Source organism: Notothenia rossii (assembly GCF_949606895.1).
Source record: "Notothenia rossii genome assembly, chromosome: 9".
Classification (NCBI taxonomy): Eukaryota; Metazoa; Chordata; class Actinopteri; order Perciformes; family Nototheniidae; genus Notothenia; species Notothenia rossii.
The window spans coordinates 74,999,952-75,015,336 of NC_136907.1; positions in this window are offsets into that span (position 1 = coordinate 74,999,952).

The window sequence follows — 15,385 nt, forward strand, 5'->3', positions numbered from 1 at the left end:
ATATTGAGCAACGCATATTAAGACCAAAACTCATGTACAACAACTTCCTTACTTGCAATAAATAAGCATTAATTAGAGGGTTATTGAGGAAAAACTCTCAACTAATGGCTTATTACTTGTAGAATATGGCCATGTAGAATAAGGCATTAATAAGCGTTTTATAAGAGCCCATATACTGCTAATATGCATGTTAATTAACAACTAGTTGATGATTAATTTGTGTACCTTAATATAAAGTGTTACCATAATTTTCTCTTTGGTTTGATTAGTTAAAAATAGAAGACTTAAAAAGTCCCTTGTAAAAGTACTAAATAGCAAAGAATTTTGCTAAATGTACTCCAAGTATTAAAAGTAAAAGTAGTCTTTATGCAGAATGGATAGGTTCACAGTATTATATTATGGTAATTATGTTATCCTGTTTTTATAAATGTACAGTAAGAGCATTCAAGCATTGTAGTTTGACAACGTGGACCAAATGTAGATACTACAAATACTGTGTAGATTACTGGTGCAGTGCTGCAATATACCATATCAGCATATCCGGTATTTTATATGTGCAAAGTAACTAGTAACTGTGAGTGCTTAAGTAAATGTCGTGGAGTAAAAAGTAAAATATATTCCTCAGAAATGTGGATGTGGAGATTTGCTCACTGAAGGCTGAATTCTACCGATATTTGTATTAAAATGTCTTCTTAGTCTGGTACACAATTATTAATTTGAACACTGGGCAGCAAATGTTGTTGCACTATGCCACTTTCAGAAAAACATCCATCACAAATTCTTGAAATTTAAATGGTTGATGACTCAACATTTATTGATTAAAGAAAATTGATAAACGTGAAAATATAACATACAATCAATCAACAACAAAAAACGTAATTACAGACTCAGCGTCCAGATAAAAGACAATACATTACATAGATAAAAGACAAGACTACAAATAATAAATTACATATAATAAATAACATACACAGCATAAAGCTCAATACTATTCAACCATAATCAACGACTAACAATACCAACCAAGAAAACTGTTTACAAACATAAATCGATTACTACGCCCCATTGCTGCCCCACAACCTCCTGGTGCTCGTGACGTGCAACAGATGTTGTGTGAAAATAAAAACAGATAATACATTTTTTTTAAAGTACATAGTCAAAATTATAACAAAAAAACATATTTGCGTAGGTGCCAGTCGCACACTGAAAATGTCCTTGGAGGATAATTTTCTAGTCCGCTGTACAATTTGACTGGAAGAGATATGGACTGAAGTCTGGGCGTGGGTTTCCTTGAGCATTGCTGGGCCTCTCATGTCTGACTTGGAGGGCAGTGTGAATCTTGAGCAGCTCACGATACTCAGCGTTGATGTCGCAGTGCCTCCTACCCAGATTGGTGTACTCCTGCTGCAGGTGGTGAAGCGCCTTATTGCTCTCATCCAGGGAATATTTCTGCTCCCTGAGCCTGAACTCGGTGTCACTGATGTTTCCAAAGTTGTAGTTTGTCTCTGCACGTTGTTTTTCCTGAAGCCTGGGGAAGGTTTCCTGAGCCTTCAGCAGAGACAAGGTACATTTGTTGTATTCCTCCAGAGTTGTGATCTGCTTCTTCAAAGCTTCTTGAAGCTCGACGCGGTGCTCCTCACACCTGGTCCTTTCTTTTTCCAAACTGGAGGAGATCTGATCAACAGTATGGTGCAGCTCAGAGTTTCTTGTCTTTTCGTGTCTAAGGGCTTCTTCGAGATTGGCCTGTTTCATCTTCATCTTTGACTCCTTGGCTTTTAACTCATTTACAATGCACTGTAGATTAGTGATGGTAAACTGATTGTCAGAAATGCTATCATTTTTCCTTAAAAGCATCTCTTCATGGCCCGCAGAGAGAGCGCGGAGTTCAAATCTTTCTCTGTCATATTCTCTCTCCAGGTCAAGGAATTTAGCGCTGATGTCATCATTTTCCATTCTTAATGTCTTCATGTCGTACGCAGATGCTTCTCTCAGTTGTTGAGTGAGGATTGAAATAGGTCCAGCTGACGCCTGCTTTCCCACCATCCTCTCAAATCGCTTCTTCTCACTTTTTAGAGACGACTTTAGGAGTTTCTCAACTGTCAGACTCTTTTCCAAAGCCAGGGTCTTCTCAGACAGCTCTATCTCTTGACTCTGGATCGTCTTTGAGGCTCTGGAGAAACGAGCCTCCTCCTTCCTAAGGGCCTCCTCCAGTCTGCTGGAAGCTCCTCTGTCACCTTGAAGCTTCTTCTGTTCAATGTGCTGTTTATTGAGAGCAGCCTCCAGTTCACTTTGCAGTCTTTTGTTCTCATTGGCGAGGTGTTGGTTCCCCTGAGTCAGACGGGCCAGTTCTTCTGCTTCCTTCTTCTGCTGAGAGACAGCAGCTTCGTAGTCCCTCTGCAGTGAGCTGCTTTTTGTTAACTCCTCTTTGAGGTCTGAGGCACACTTATTCACTCTCTCCTGTAGTGAGGTAACAAAGCTGACCTTGGCTACAATGTCGCTTTGGAGATTCTGGACATTTGAGTGCAGGGATTCAATGTCTTCGTCTTTTTTCAGACTTTCCTCCTGCAGCTCAGTGAGGCGGTCCTTTATGGCTGTCACTGAGGCAGTATTCAACAGAATCAGCTCTGAGATTTCTCTTTGGTGCTGGCTGGAGGATGCATGATGATCTATCTGGAGCTTCTCAATCACCTTCTTGTCCTCTTCAAGCTCAGAAGTCATTATAGTGATTATGTTTTTCAGCTTTGTTGTACCACGCTGCGGCTCTTTGTGTGACTGTTTCAGAGCAGCGTTTATGAGCTTTATTCTATCACGAAGGGAATTATTTTCATCGCGCTCATACTTCAGAGCCTTTGCAAGAGCGTCTTTTTCTTTTTGCTCGTCCTTCAGGGCTGCTTTGTGCTGAGCTGTCGATGTTTTCTCCTTCATCAAAGCCCCTTCAAGAGCAGCTTTGGCTTTTCTCTCCTCACCCAGGGCTTCCTGAAGGCCAGATGATTCGTCAGATCCCTCAGATCTTTCAGAATCCTCTGTCTGTGAAACATAAAAAAGTATTATTGTGTTGTCTATGTGCAGTGTTTTTTATTAAGAAAACAGAAGTGTAGAGTATTAGCTTTTTTACAGTTTTCATGAGTGTAAGTGTAGACATGTGTGCCACTGAATTGAATTCTTACCTCAGCAAAAGAAGGGTCGCTGTAGTTTTCTCTGTGGCTGGAGATGGAGGTCTGCTCCTTAATATCTTCCTCAGCAAACTCAAGGAGCTCTTCGGTTTCTGACTCTGTCTCATCAGAGTTCGCAATCTCGTTGATTTCGGACTGTTTCTGATCATCAAAGTCCAAAATCTCTTCGTTTTCTGACTCTGTCTCATCTAGGTCAGACATTTCTTTAATTTCGGACTCTTCCTCGTCATGAAGGTCCAATGAATCTTCGAAGTCTTCATCCGTCGAGTACACAAACTCTTGATCCTCCTCAACTTCTGACATTTTCTCACCATCAAAGTTCGCAATCTCGTTGATCTCAGACTGTTCCTCACCATCAAAGTTCGCAATCTCATTGATTTCGGACTGTTCCAAACCATCAAAGTTCGCAATCTCATTGATCTCAGACTGTTCCTCACCATCAAAGTTCGCAATCTCGTTGATCTCAGACTGTTCCTCACCATCAAAGTTCGCAATCTCGTTGATTTCAGACTGTTTCTCATCATCAAAGGACTTAATCTCGTTGATTTCGGACTGTTTCTCATCATCAAAGGTCTTAATCTCATTGATTTCGGACTGTTTCTCATCATCAAAGGTCTTAATCTTGTTGATTTCGGACTGTTTCTCACCATCAAAGTTCGCAATCTCGTTGATTTCTGACTGTTTCTCATCATTCAAGTCCAAAATCTCTTCATTTTCAGACTCTGTCTCTGATGCAAATTCGGAAATCTCTTCCATTTCTGACTCTGACTCATCTAGGTCAGACATTTCTTTAATTTCGGACTCTTCCTCATCATGAAGGTCCAATGAATCTTCGAAGTCTTCATCCGTCGAGTACACAAACTCTTGATCCTCCTCAACTTCTGACATTTTCTCACCATCAAAGTTCGCAATCTTGTTGATTTCGGACTGTTTCTCACCATCAAAGTTCGCAATCTCGTTGATTTCAGACTGTTTCTCATCATCAAAGTTCGCAATCTCGTTGATTTCAGACTGTTTCTCACCATCAAAGTTCGCAATCTCATTGATTTTGGACTGTTTCCCATCATCAAAGGTCGCAATCTGGTTGTTTTCGGACTGTTTCTCACCATCAAAGTTCGCAATCTCATTGATTTCGGACTGTTTCCCATCATCCAAGTTCGCAATCTCGTTGATTTCGGACTGTTTCTCACCATCCAAGTTCGCAATCTCGTTGATTTCGGACTGTTTCTCACCATCCAAGTTCGCAATCTCGTTGATTTCGGACTGTTTCTCATCATCAAAGGTCGCAATCTCGTTGTTTTCGGACTGTTTCTCACCATCAAAGTTCGCAATCTCATTGATTTCGGACTGTTTCTCACCATCAAAATTCGCAATCTCGTTGATTTCAGAATGTTTCCCATCATCAAAGTTCGCAATCTCATTGATTTCGGACTGTTTCTCACCATCAAAATTCGCAATCTCGTTGATTTCAGAATGTTTCTCATCATTCAAGTCCAAAATCTCTTCATTTTCAGACTCTGTCTCTGATGCAAATTCGGATATGTCTTCCATTTCTGACTCTGTCTCATCTAGTTCCGACATTTCTTTAAATTCGGACTCTTCCTCATCATGAAGGTCCAATGAATCTTCGAAGTCTTCATCCGTCGAGTACACAAACTCTTGATCCTCCTCAACTTCTGACATTTTCTCACCATCAAAGTTCGCAATCTCGTTGATTTCGGACTGTTTCTCATCATCAAAGTTCGCAATCTCGGTGATTTCGGACTGTTTCTCACCATCAAAGTTCGCAATCTCGGTGATTTCGGACTGTTTCTCACCATCAAAGTTCGCAATCTCGGTGATTTCGGACTGTTTCTCACCATCAAAGTTCGCAATCTCTGTGATTTCGGACTGTTTCTCATTATCAAAGTTCGCAATCTCGTTGATTTCGGAATGTTTCTCATCATCAAAGTTCGCAATCTCATTGATTTCAGAATGTTTCTCATCATTCAAGTCCAAAATCTCTTCATTTTCAGACTCTGTCTCTGATGCAAATTCAGAAATCTCTTCCATTTCTGACTCTGTCTCAACTAGGTCAGACATTTCTTTAATTTCGGACTCTTCCTCATCATGAAGGTCCAATGAATCTTCGAAGTCTTCATCCACCGAGTACACAAACTCTTGATCCTCCTCAACTTCCGACTGTTTCTCATCATTGAAGTCCAAAATCTCTTCATTTTCTGACTCTATCTGGCATAGGTCTAGGTCAGGAAATTCTTTAATGTCGTCGTCTGTCTGTGAAACAAAAAACAATTATTATTGTGTTGTCTATGTGCAGTGATTTTTATTAAGAAAACAGAAGTGGAGTTAACTCTGCATCAATCGGTGTGAAAAAGTATCCTGTGATCAATTGCATTAAAGATGATTTACTATTTTGATTTATTTTTGGGAAAAACTTTAGTTAAGAAACTAAAGCGTTGAGTATTAGCTTTTTTAAAGTTTTCACGAGTGTACTTGTAGACATGTGTGTCACTGAATTGAATTCTTACATCAGCAAAGGAAGTGTCGCTGTAGTTTTCTCTGTTGCTGGAGATGGAGGACTGCTCCTTAATATCTTCCTCCACCTCGTCAACAAACTCAAGAATATCTTCGATTTCTGAGTCTCTCTCATCAAAGTTCGCAATCTCGTTGTTTTCTAACTGTTTCTCTTCAATGTGCTGTTTATTGAGAGTAGCCTCCAGTTCACTTTGCAGTCTTTTGTTCTCATAGGCGAGGTGTTGGTTCCCCTGAGTCAGACGGGCCAGTTCTTCTGCTTCCTTCTTCCGCTGAGAGACAGCAGCCTCATATTCCCTCTGCAGTCCCTCCAAACCCAGGGTCTTCTCAGACAGCTCTTTCTCTTGGCTCTGGATCTTCTCTGAGGCTCTGGAGAAACGAGACTCCTCCTTCTTAAGGGCCTCCTCCAGTCTCCTGCAAGCTCTTCTGTCACCTTGAAGCCTCTTCTCTTCAATGTGCTGTTTATTGAGAGTAGCCTCCAGTTCAATTTGCAGTCTTTTGCTCTCATAGGCGAGGTGTTGGTTCCCCTGAGTCAGACGGGCCAGTTCTTCTGCATCCTTCTTCCGCTGAGAGACAGCAGCCTCGTAGTCCCTCCACAGCCCGTCCAAACCCAGGGTCTTCTCAGACAGCTCTATCTCTTGACTCTGGATCGTCTTTGAAGCTCTGGAGAAACGAGCCTCCTCCTTCCTAAGGGCCTCCTCCAGTCTGCTGGAAGCTCCTCTGTCACCTTGAAGCTTCTTCTCTTCAATGTGCTGTTTATTGAGAGCAGCCTCCAGTTCACTTTGCAGTCTTTTGTTCTCATTGGCGAGGTGTTGGTTCCCCTGAGTCAGACGGGCCAGTCCTTCTGCTTCCTTCTTCTGCTGAGAGACAGCAGCTTCGTAGTCCCTCTGCAGTGAGCTGCTTTTTGTTAACTCCTCTTTGAGGTCTGAGGCACACTTATTCACTCTCTCCTGTAGTGAGGTAACAAAGCTGACCTTGGCTACAATGTTGCTTTGGAGATTCTGGACATTTGAGTGCAGGGATTCAATGTCTTCGTCTTTTTTCAGACTTTCCTCCTGCAGCTTAGTGAGGCGGTCCTTTATTGCTGTCACTGAGGCAGTATTCAACAGAATCAGCTCTGAGATTTCTCTTTGGTGCTGGCTGGAGGATGCATGATGATCTATCTGGAGCTTCTCAATCACCTTCTTGTCCTCTTCAAGCTCAGAAGTCATTATAGTGATTATGTTTTTCAGCTTTGTTGTACCACGCTGCGGCTCTTTGTGTGACTGTTTCAGAGCAGCGTTTATGAGCTTTATTCTATCACGAAGGGAATTATTTTCATCGCGCTCATACTTCAGAGCCTTTGCAAGAGCGTCTTTTTCTTTTTGCTCGTCCTTCAGGGCTGCTTTGTGCTGAGCTGTAGATGTTTTCTCCTTCATCAAAGCCCCTTCAAGAGCAGCTTTGCCTTTTCTCTCCTCATCCAAGGCTTCCTGAAGGCCAGATGATTCGTCAGATCCCTCAGATCTTTCAGAGTCCTCTGTCTGTGAAACATAAAACAAATATTATTGTGTTGTCTATGTGCAGTGTTTTTTATTAAGAAAACAGAAGTGGAGTTAACTCTGCATCAATCGGTGTGAAAAAGTATGCTGTGATCAATTGCATTAAAGATGATTTACTATGTTGATTTATTTTTGGGAAAAACTTTAGTAAAGAAACTAAAGCGTTGAGTATTAGCTTTTTTACAGTTTTCTTGAGTGTACTTGTAGACATGTGTGTCACTGAATTGAATTCTTACCTCATCAAAGGAAGTGACGCTGTAGTTTTCTCTGTTGCTGGAGATGGAGGTCTGCTCCTTAATATCTTCCTCCACCTCCTCAGCAAACTCCTGAACCTCCTCTTGGATTTCTTCCTCCACCTCCTCAGCAAACTCCTGAACCTCCTCTTGGATTTCTTCCTCCACCTCCTCAATAAACTCAAGAATCTCTTCTGTTTCAGACTCTGTCTCATCAAAGTTCGCAATCTTGTTGATTTCGGACTGTTTCTCATCATTAAAGTCCAAAATCTCTTCGTTTTCAGACTCTGTGTCTGCTACAAATTCCAAAACCTCTTCCATTTCTGACTCTGTCTCATCTAGGTCAGACATTTCATTAATGTCGGACTCTTCCTCGTCATGAAGGTCCAATGAATCTTCAAAGTCTTCAGCCACCGAGAATACAAACACTCGATCATCCTCAACTTCCTCCTTCATCTTGTTTGCAAACTCCTGCCCCTCCACCATGGTTTCCTGCACATCCGCCATGGTTTCTTCCAGGATTTCCTCCTCAATTTCCTCCTCGATCTCCTCCTCATCAGAACTGTCCTCAGAGGGACAATTCTTTCGGTGCCATGGAGAGTTGTTGAACGTCACGTTGAAAGCTGATCTTTCTCTGTCCATCCTATTCATCGTGAAGAAATAGCTGCTTCTCACTGATAATGTGAACTCGATGTGGCTGGGATAAAACCTGGCTTCTTATCGTCCTGCACAAACTGTAAATAAGTTGAGTTGCTATTTAACCAGAGAGCATGCTCTCTTGCAGACAATGTGATATGACATCATCAGGTTCAGTACGACTTCAGAGCCGAACATTCCGGAATGTACTTTGGTCTACCGACACATTCTACATTCCATTTCAAAGTATTCTACATTCCATTTCAAAGTATTCTACATTCCATTTCAAAGTATTCTTCCTTTCCTCTCCTTGGTATGTAGACATTCTAAAAGTATGGAGGAAAGTCACCTGAAAAGCAAAGTGCTCAATAGCCTCTTTCATACCAAGTACTTTGCCGTACTTAGTTCCCAGCACTTAGTTCCCCAGAGTTATTTAGTTCATGGAACTAAAGAGCAGATCATGCTCACACCAGAATAAGTTCCTGAGGGAAGATTACGCAAATGAACCCGCTGACGTCACTTCTTCTTCTTCTGCTTTGGGTTTACTGGCAGGCCGCAAACAACTTCACGGCGTATACTGCCACCCGAAGTCCCCGGCAGGAAGTCCCCGGAGTTGGGGACTGGCTTCAGTAGAAGCTGCTGGGACTCCCAGCAGCTTCTACTGAAGTCTTCTCCTGATGAGAAGACTTCCAGAAAAACAGGAAGAACTGCCGCCAAGACTGAAAGCGTGACGTGGATCATAAATATATCAGCAATTAAACAACATCTTACATTTCTTTTCACACAATACGTCTCTTCGCAGTATCAACACTAATTCGGCTGACTTTTATATTTGATCCAATTGGTAGATAGGCTGTATTTACACCATAACGGTCAAATTGCTCTGTCATAGGCCTATTGGGTCAGGCTACAAGGGAGTGGAGAGGAAAATATCACAAACAGGATTGCTGGGAATATACAAAGTTCCAGGGGCGTGGGTTTGGCTGGACAAGTAAGGAGAGAACGAGGGCATATGGAGTGGAGACCATAAAGTTTGCCAAAGCAAGCCCATTTAGCAGTGTTCCCCCATGCCTTTCCCCAGAAGCTAATATAAATGTGAGTATCATAGAAAGGAAAAAAGAGTGGCAAATAAATGAAGTGGGAATTAAAACGACTATGTACCTGAACGAAAAGTATTACAATTACCTCAAAAATGTATACGGATGGATCTAAGAAGCAAGAATGCGCGTGTATATACCAAAATATCAATCTCAAAACAAGTGTCATATAACTTATCAGTTTATACAGCAGAAATACTAGCAGCAATTATTGGGCTACAATAGGTTGAAGAGGTCAGACCTGATAGGGTGGTGATATGCACAGACTCACTATCTGCTTTGAAAAGCATACACTCGACAATAACTGTTGAGACGATTTAATTATTGAACTTAACCACTGCTTACTGAGACTTCAGAGAAGGGGAATAGATGTGCAGTTATGCTGGGTGCCTGCACATGAGGGGGTTCAAGGGAATGAGCATGCTGATAAGTTAGCAAAATATGCGTTACAGAAGGAAATAGCAATACCAGTTTCACTTGGAAAAGGAGAAGGAAAAGCACTAATTAAGAAGAAGGGTATGGAAATATGGCAGAAATGGTTGGAGGAAGATCAGAAAGGGAGGAGATACCTCAAGTTACAAAAATAAGTCATAACAAAGATCTATACAGAAAGGAACAGACGGAAGGAGATCATTATCACTAGACTCAGACTGGATCATACATGATGAAACGGCACAATGTTTATAATGGTAAAAAGCGAAGTTGAAGAATGCATGGTGTGTGGAGTGAAAGAAAATGTGGAACACATCATATTACACTGCAACATGTACAAAACAGAGAGGTACAAACTAAGAGACAGGGTCAGAGAGCCAGGAAGGGAGTGGAGGCTGATGGGGATACTGGGAACAGAAGGTGAGGGGGTAAGAGATACCAGGAAGGCCATTCTTAAGTATTTGAGTGAAACCGGATTGATTGGAATAATTTAAAACAACGTAAATACAGTGTTATAATTCCACAAGTGGTGATAGGATGATATGGTGATACACTCTTGTACAGTAGGTGGCGGTAAGCACCTTAAAGTTGTTTGCAATCCGCCAAAAACCGAGAAAAGAGGAAGACTTTTTTGACTTTTGCAAAAACACTTTATTTACATACGATCAATTATACATTCTTCAAATAAAGTGCTTCATTGTGCACTAAAAAAACAAATCACTTAAAATAATACATTAAAACCTGTCTTAAAAAAACTGTGCAAAGTGCAAATCTTCATTGATAACAGAACACACAATGTCATCATAACACCAACGCTGTTTAAAAGCATCTAGATCCCCAATATGTTTATAAAAACGATGCTCCAGCCAGAGTCTGGCTCTCATGTTACACAGCCAGATCGCTTTTGCCTCTTCCCCTTTCTTATTTTCAACCCTGTTTTTCCTGCTTAAATAAATGGCAATTTTTGCTTCACCAGAGAGATTCAGGAGCTGCCACTTTTCCTTGCTTGTCTTTTTATATGGAGCCCCCATGATAAAAACACTCGGTAAAAGCTATACTAAAAAGACTAAAAACCAATGTTAGAAGAGAGAAGAAACCCGTGAGTCTCTTGCACTCTGTAAAAACATGGAAAACAGTCTCTCTAAAACCACAAAATGGACACTTCTTAAAAACAGCAGGATTAATAATGAATATAAAAGAATTACAGTCGATGGCACCGTGTAAAATTCTCCACTGGAGGTCGGCAGTGCGTTTTTTAATGGGAAGTTTCTATAAAACCCTCCACTGTGGGCCTGGTCTGCCTCCTGCACCCAGCCTGGTGCTCCACACAGTGGAGGCCCTGTCCTTCAACACATTTTTGTTGGTCGTCTTTACAATGTTCATGTAAAGTGTTTTCTTGTCAGCTTTGTGAATAGTCATTTGTCCTTGGTTTGCGACCTTGAGCAGGGGACCGGTCAGTTCTCCGAGCCCTGGGCTCAGGTAGATCTCCGGGAAGGGGTCTGCTGGGTCTGGTTTGGCTCTTCCCTGTCCGTAGCTCCTTAACAGTCTTTTGTCATCAGGGGAGAGGATCTGCTCCAGAGTTGCAGGATCCTCTCGGCCACCCGGACAGAGTGCAGACCCAGCAGCAGTGGCGGCTGGTGGAAATTATTTTAGGTGGGGCTATTGTAATGGTGAATAAACCACACGGGGAACATTTTGAGAAATTACCCCTTAAATTAAATTGGCTACACTATTTCATCGTTGCTGTTGTATGATTGGTGTTTAGCTACGGTATTTAGCGTCTACAGCACCTCCGCTTTTAGGGTTGACGTAGACCCGAACGTCGCCCGGAGGTCCCCCGGTGTTGTTGCGGGAGCTGCTGCACTAGCTAACGCTCCACTAGCTAACACTGCACTAGCAAAACAAACGCTTATTTTTTTTTGAAAATGGTGCGGTGGGCTTCAAACACGTTCCCCGGTTTCAACCAAGCACTAAATTAGATGTTTTTCAACCAAATACAGTTGAACTGACACTTCCCCATATTAATTTCTAAGTAGATTCCAGATGCCCGAGAGTACTCTTTCTATTCCGATGCGCATAACTCCTACTCAAGGATAGATTACATTTGATCCAGAATGTTATTGAAATCAAAATGCATAGTATATTATTAAGTGATCATGCTGCGGTATCTGTCACATTTTTCCCTCCAACCAACCCTTGCAAATCCAAACAGTGGCGACTCAAAAATGAAAAAAGTACACTGTTCATTAAAGACCACATTTTAGATTTCTTTGACATCAATCTAAATTCTGTACCAAGCGTTGTCACTGTCTGGGAGGCTTTCAAAGCAACATGCAGGGGCTGGTTAATTATTTTCTCCTCGGCAGAGAATAAAAAGCGCAGAGAGGTGAAATCCCAATTAAACTTTAAACTCAAGACTCTAGAAGAGCAGCATATGCTAGACCAGGGGTGGGCAATTATTTTTTCCATGGGGCCACATGAGAAACAAAAAATATTGTGGAGGGCCGGGCCAAAAGGCTGAACTCAATTCTGCATAATATTAATTGTATTTCTTTATAAAAAGCAGTAAATAGCATTGTTTTGACAAGCTGGTAAGAGTATATGTTATAGTTGAGCAATGAAAAAGTGAGGTTGCCTTACAAAAAATGTAATTTATTCAATCAAATTTCCCAAAACAATGGCAAACAAAATGTGAACGTTTTTCACCATTTCTGACTCATATTAGTGAACATTTTCAGTCGCATTCACTACAAAACACATTTTGAGTTTCATATACTGTTGGAAAGTTGTGTAAAGGTTCTTAGCATTCTTAAGACATCACAACATTGTCTTTGTGCTCCAAACATTCAGCAAGATACATCATATTGAACTGTCACTGAACATCACTGAACTGTGATTTTGAGAAAAGGCTTCCAAAGAAAGTGTCCCAGTTCACTGCTAGTTGGTTCCTTTACATGCCTACATTTGTAGTCTAACCACCTCATTTGGTGTTTTTAAGTTCTTTTTTCTTGTTCAGTGAGAGAAATCTAGTCTCTGCTGGGCTTTAACAAGTGCATCGAAGTCAGGTTGAATGTCTGAGGTGGAGATGCGAAGCACAGCTGACAGATGATCATCAGTGAGAGAGGATCTATACCTGGATTTCATAAACTTCATCTTTGAAAATGTTTGTTCACATATGTAGGTAGAGCCAAAGAGAACCAACATCTTCTGAGCATGTCTCCTCATGTTTGGAAAGTTCTCCTCCTCGAGAGAAGAGTAGAAATCCAGCAGAGATCCTGACTTAAAGCGCTCTGCCAGTACTGCATCAGACTGCAGGTCAATGAGTTCCAGCTGAACATCACTGGGTGCATTATCCATACTGCAGGTAAAGGGAGAGGAAATCATGAGCATTTCATCCTCGATTGTTCGGAGATCTTCAAATCGCCTTGAAAACTCACCATGCAATGCTCCTAACATGGATGAGTACCTGCGGAGGTGATCAGCTGATGGTGTGACTTCTTTCAGGGTTTGCATGTGAGTGAGAGTGTTGCTCTCCAGTTGGCTTGAAAGAAACTGCATCTTTCTCATGAAAGCCTTCACCAGGCTGTGCATTTCATGAACAAAAAGGCCCTTGCCTTGCAGTTTGGTGTTCAGTTCATTCATCAGTGCAGTCACATCAACAGCAAATGCAAAATCTGCCATCCAGTCCTCGTCTGAGAGCTCTGGGATGTCTTTGCCTTTCTTCTCACAAAACTCTTGAATCTCTGCTTTCAGGTCCCAAACTCTTTTTAGCACTTTGCCCAGGCTGAGCCATCTGACAGCTGTGTGGTAGCCGATGTCACTATGCTCAGTCTCATGCTCCTCCAAAAGTGCAACAAACTGTCTGTGATTCAATGCCCGTGCCCTGATGAAGTTTACTATTTTAGTAACAACATCAATAACATGGTGAATTTTTAGCACTGACTTGCACAACACATGTTGGTGTATAATACAATGCAAAAATACCAATTTCTGATCTGCGTCGATTTCAGTCACTTTATCTTGCATACGTTTCAAAAGTCCAACATTTTTACCTGTAAGATTTGGACAACCGTCTGTTGTGACACCTGCCAGTCTGTCCCATTTCAGTCCCAGCGTGTCCATGCACGCATTTACCTCTGTGAACAGATCGCTCCCTGTCGTCGTCCCTTTCATCGGCCGCATTGCTGCCAGCTCCTCCGTAATCTTGAAGTCCGGCGTTATCCCACGGACAAATACGAGTAACTGCGCTGTGTCGCGGACATCACAGCTCTCGTCCAAAGCCAAGGAGATAAAGTCAAAACTTGCCACTTCATGTTGCAGCTGAAGCTCCAGATTCCCCGCAATGTCCTCGATCCTTCTCGTCACGGTTCGCCTGGACAGCGGGACTTGCTCAAAGGCTTCTTTTTTTTCAGGGCATATTAGTGCTGCAGAGTCCACTAAGCACTCTTTGACAAACTCCCCCTCTGAGAATGGCTTACTGTGTTTAGCTATTTTGTGGGATATCACGAAGCTGGTCTTGGTTGCTGCATCCTTGGATGTGTGAAGCTTGGTAAAAAAGCCTTGCTGCTTTTGCAGCTTAGCTAGCAAAGCGTTCGATGTGCGCGCCCTTTCAGCATCAGTCAAGTTTTTGTATTTCTCCGCGTGTTTCGTCTCGTAATGCCGACTCAAATTGTAGTCCTTGAACACGGCGATCTGCTCCCCGCAAACTAAACACACGGCTTTACCTCCGACTTCAGTAAATAAATACTTAGCAGTCCAATTTTTGTTGAAAACCCTACATTCGGCATCTACCTTTCTTTTTTTAGCATCAGCTGACATTTTTGAGCGCTAAAGTCGTCTTGTGACAATTATCCAATAACGCGCACGTCTTGATTTGACGTATTGCGTCATTATGTACGTGAATAAAAAACAACTTCAAAATAAAAGCATTGCAGCTTTAGTCCATGAATGAGGTAAAATTAGAAAATATGTTTATTTTGTAATTTCCAATTAACCTTACACGGGCCGGTCAGAGTCAACCAAAGGGCCGTATGTGGCCCGGGGGCCGTACAGTGCCCAGGTCTGTGCTAGACCCATCCAATTTAGATCTAAGGAACTTACTTCTCACCGCTAGGACTAATTTGCAGAAACTTGAGACAGCTTTTGCTCTTTTTCGTTTACAAAGAACATACTTTGAATCCGGAGACAAAGCAGGGAAAATGTTGGCTCATATGAAACAAATAGAAAACAGGCAGATTATTCCAGCGATCAGAGATAAGCATGACAGGCTACAGTGTGATGCAGCCAAAATCAATGAATCTTTCAAGAATTATTATTCTAAATGATATATCACAAAAAATAACTTAAACAAAGAAGCCTTAGATAGTTTTTTCTGAGGTTTTAACCTAGCGTCAGCTTGGCTGACAGATCTGCTATAGATGCACCTGTTTCCCAAAATGAAATATAAAACGCAATCATGAAGATGGCATCAGGAAAAACTCCAGGGGACGACGGTTTTGGAACAGAGTTCTATAAATGTTTTAAAGAACAGCTTTCACCATATTTACTGTTGTTATTCAATGAAATATTAGAATCTGAAGCCATGCCTCCCTCCATGAGCAGGGCCATTATGTCATTGTTGCCTAAACCGGGCAAAGATCCTTCTTTGATGGGTAAACACCGCCCTTTAAGCCTTTTTAAACTGTGACTACAAGATTCTTCTAGCTAAGATACTGGCACTCCGTTTGGAGAAGGTGGTTCCATCT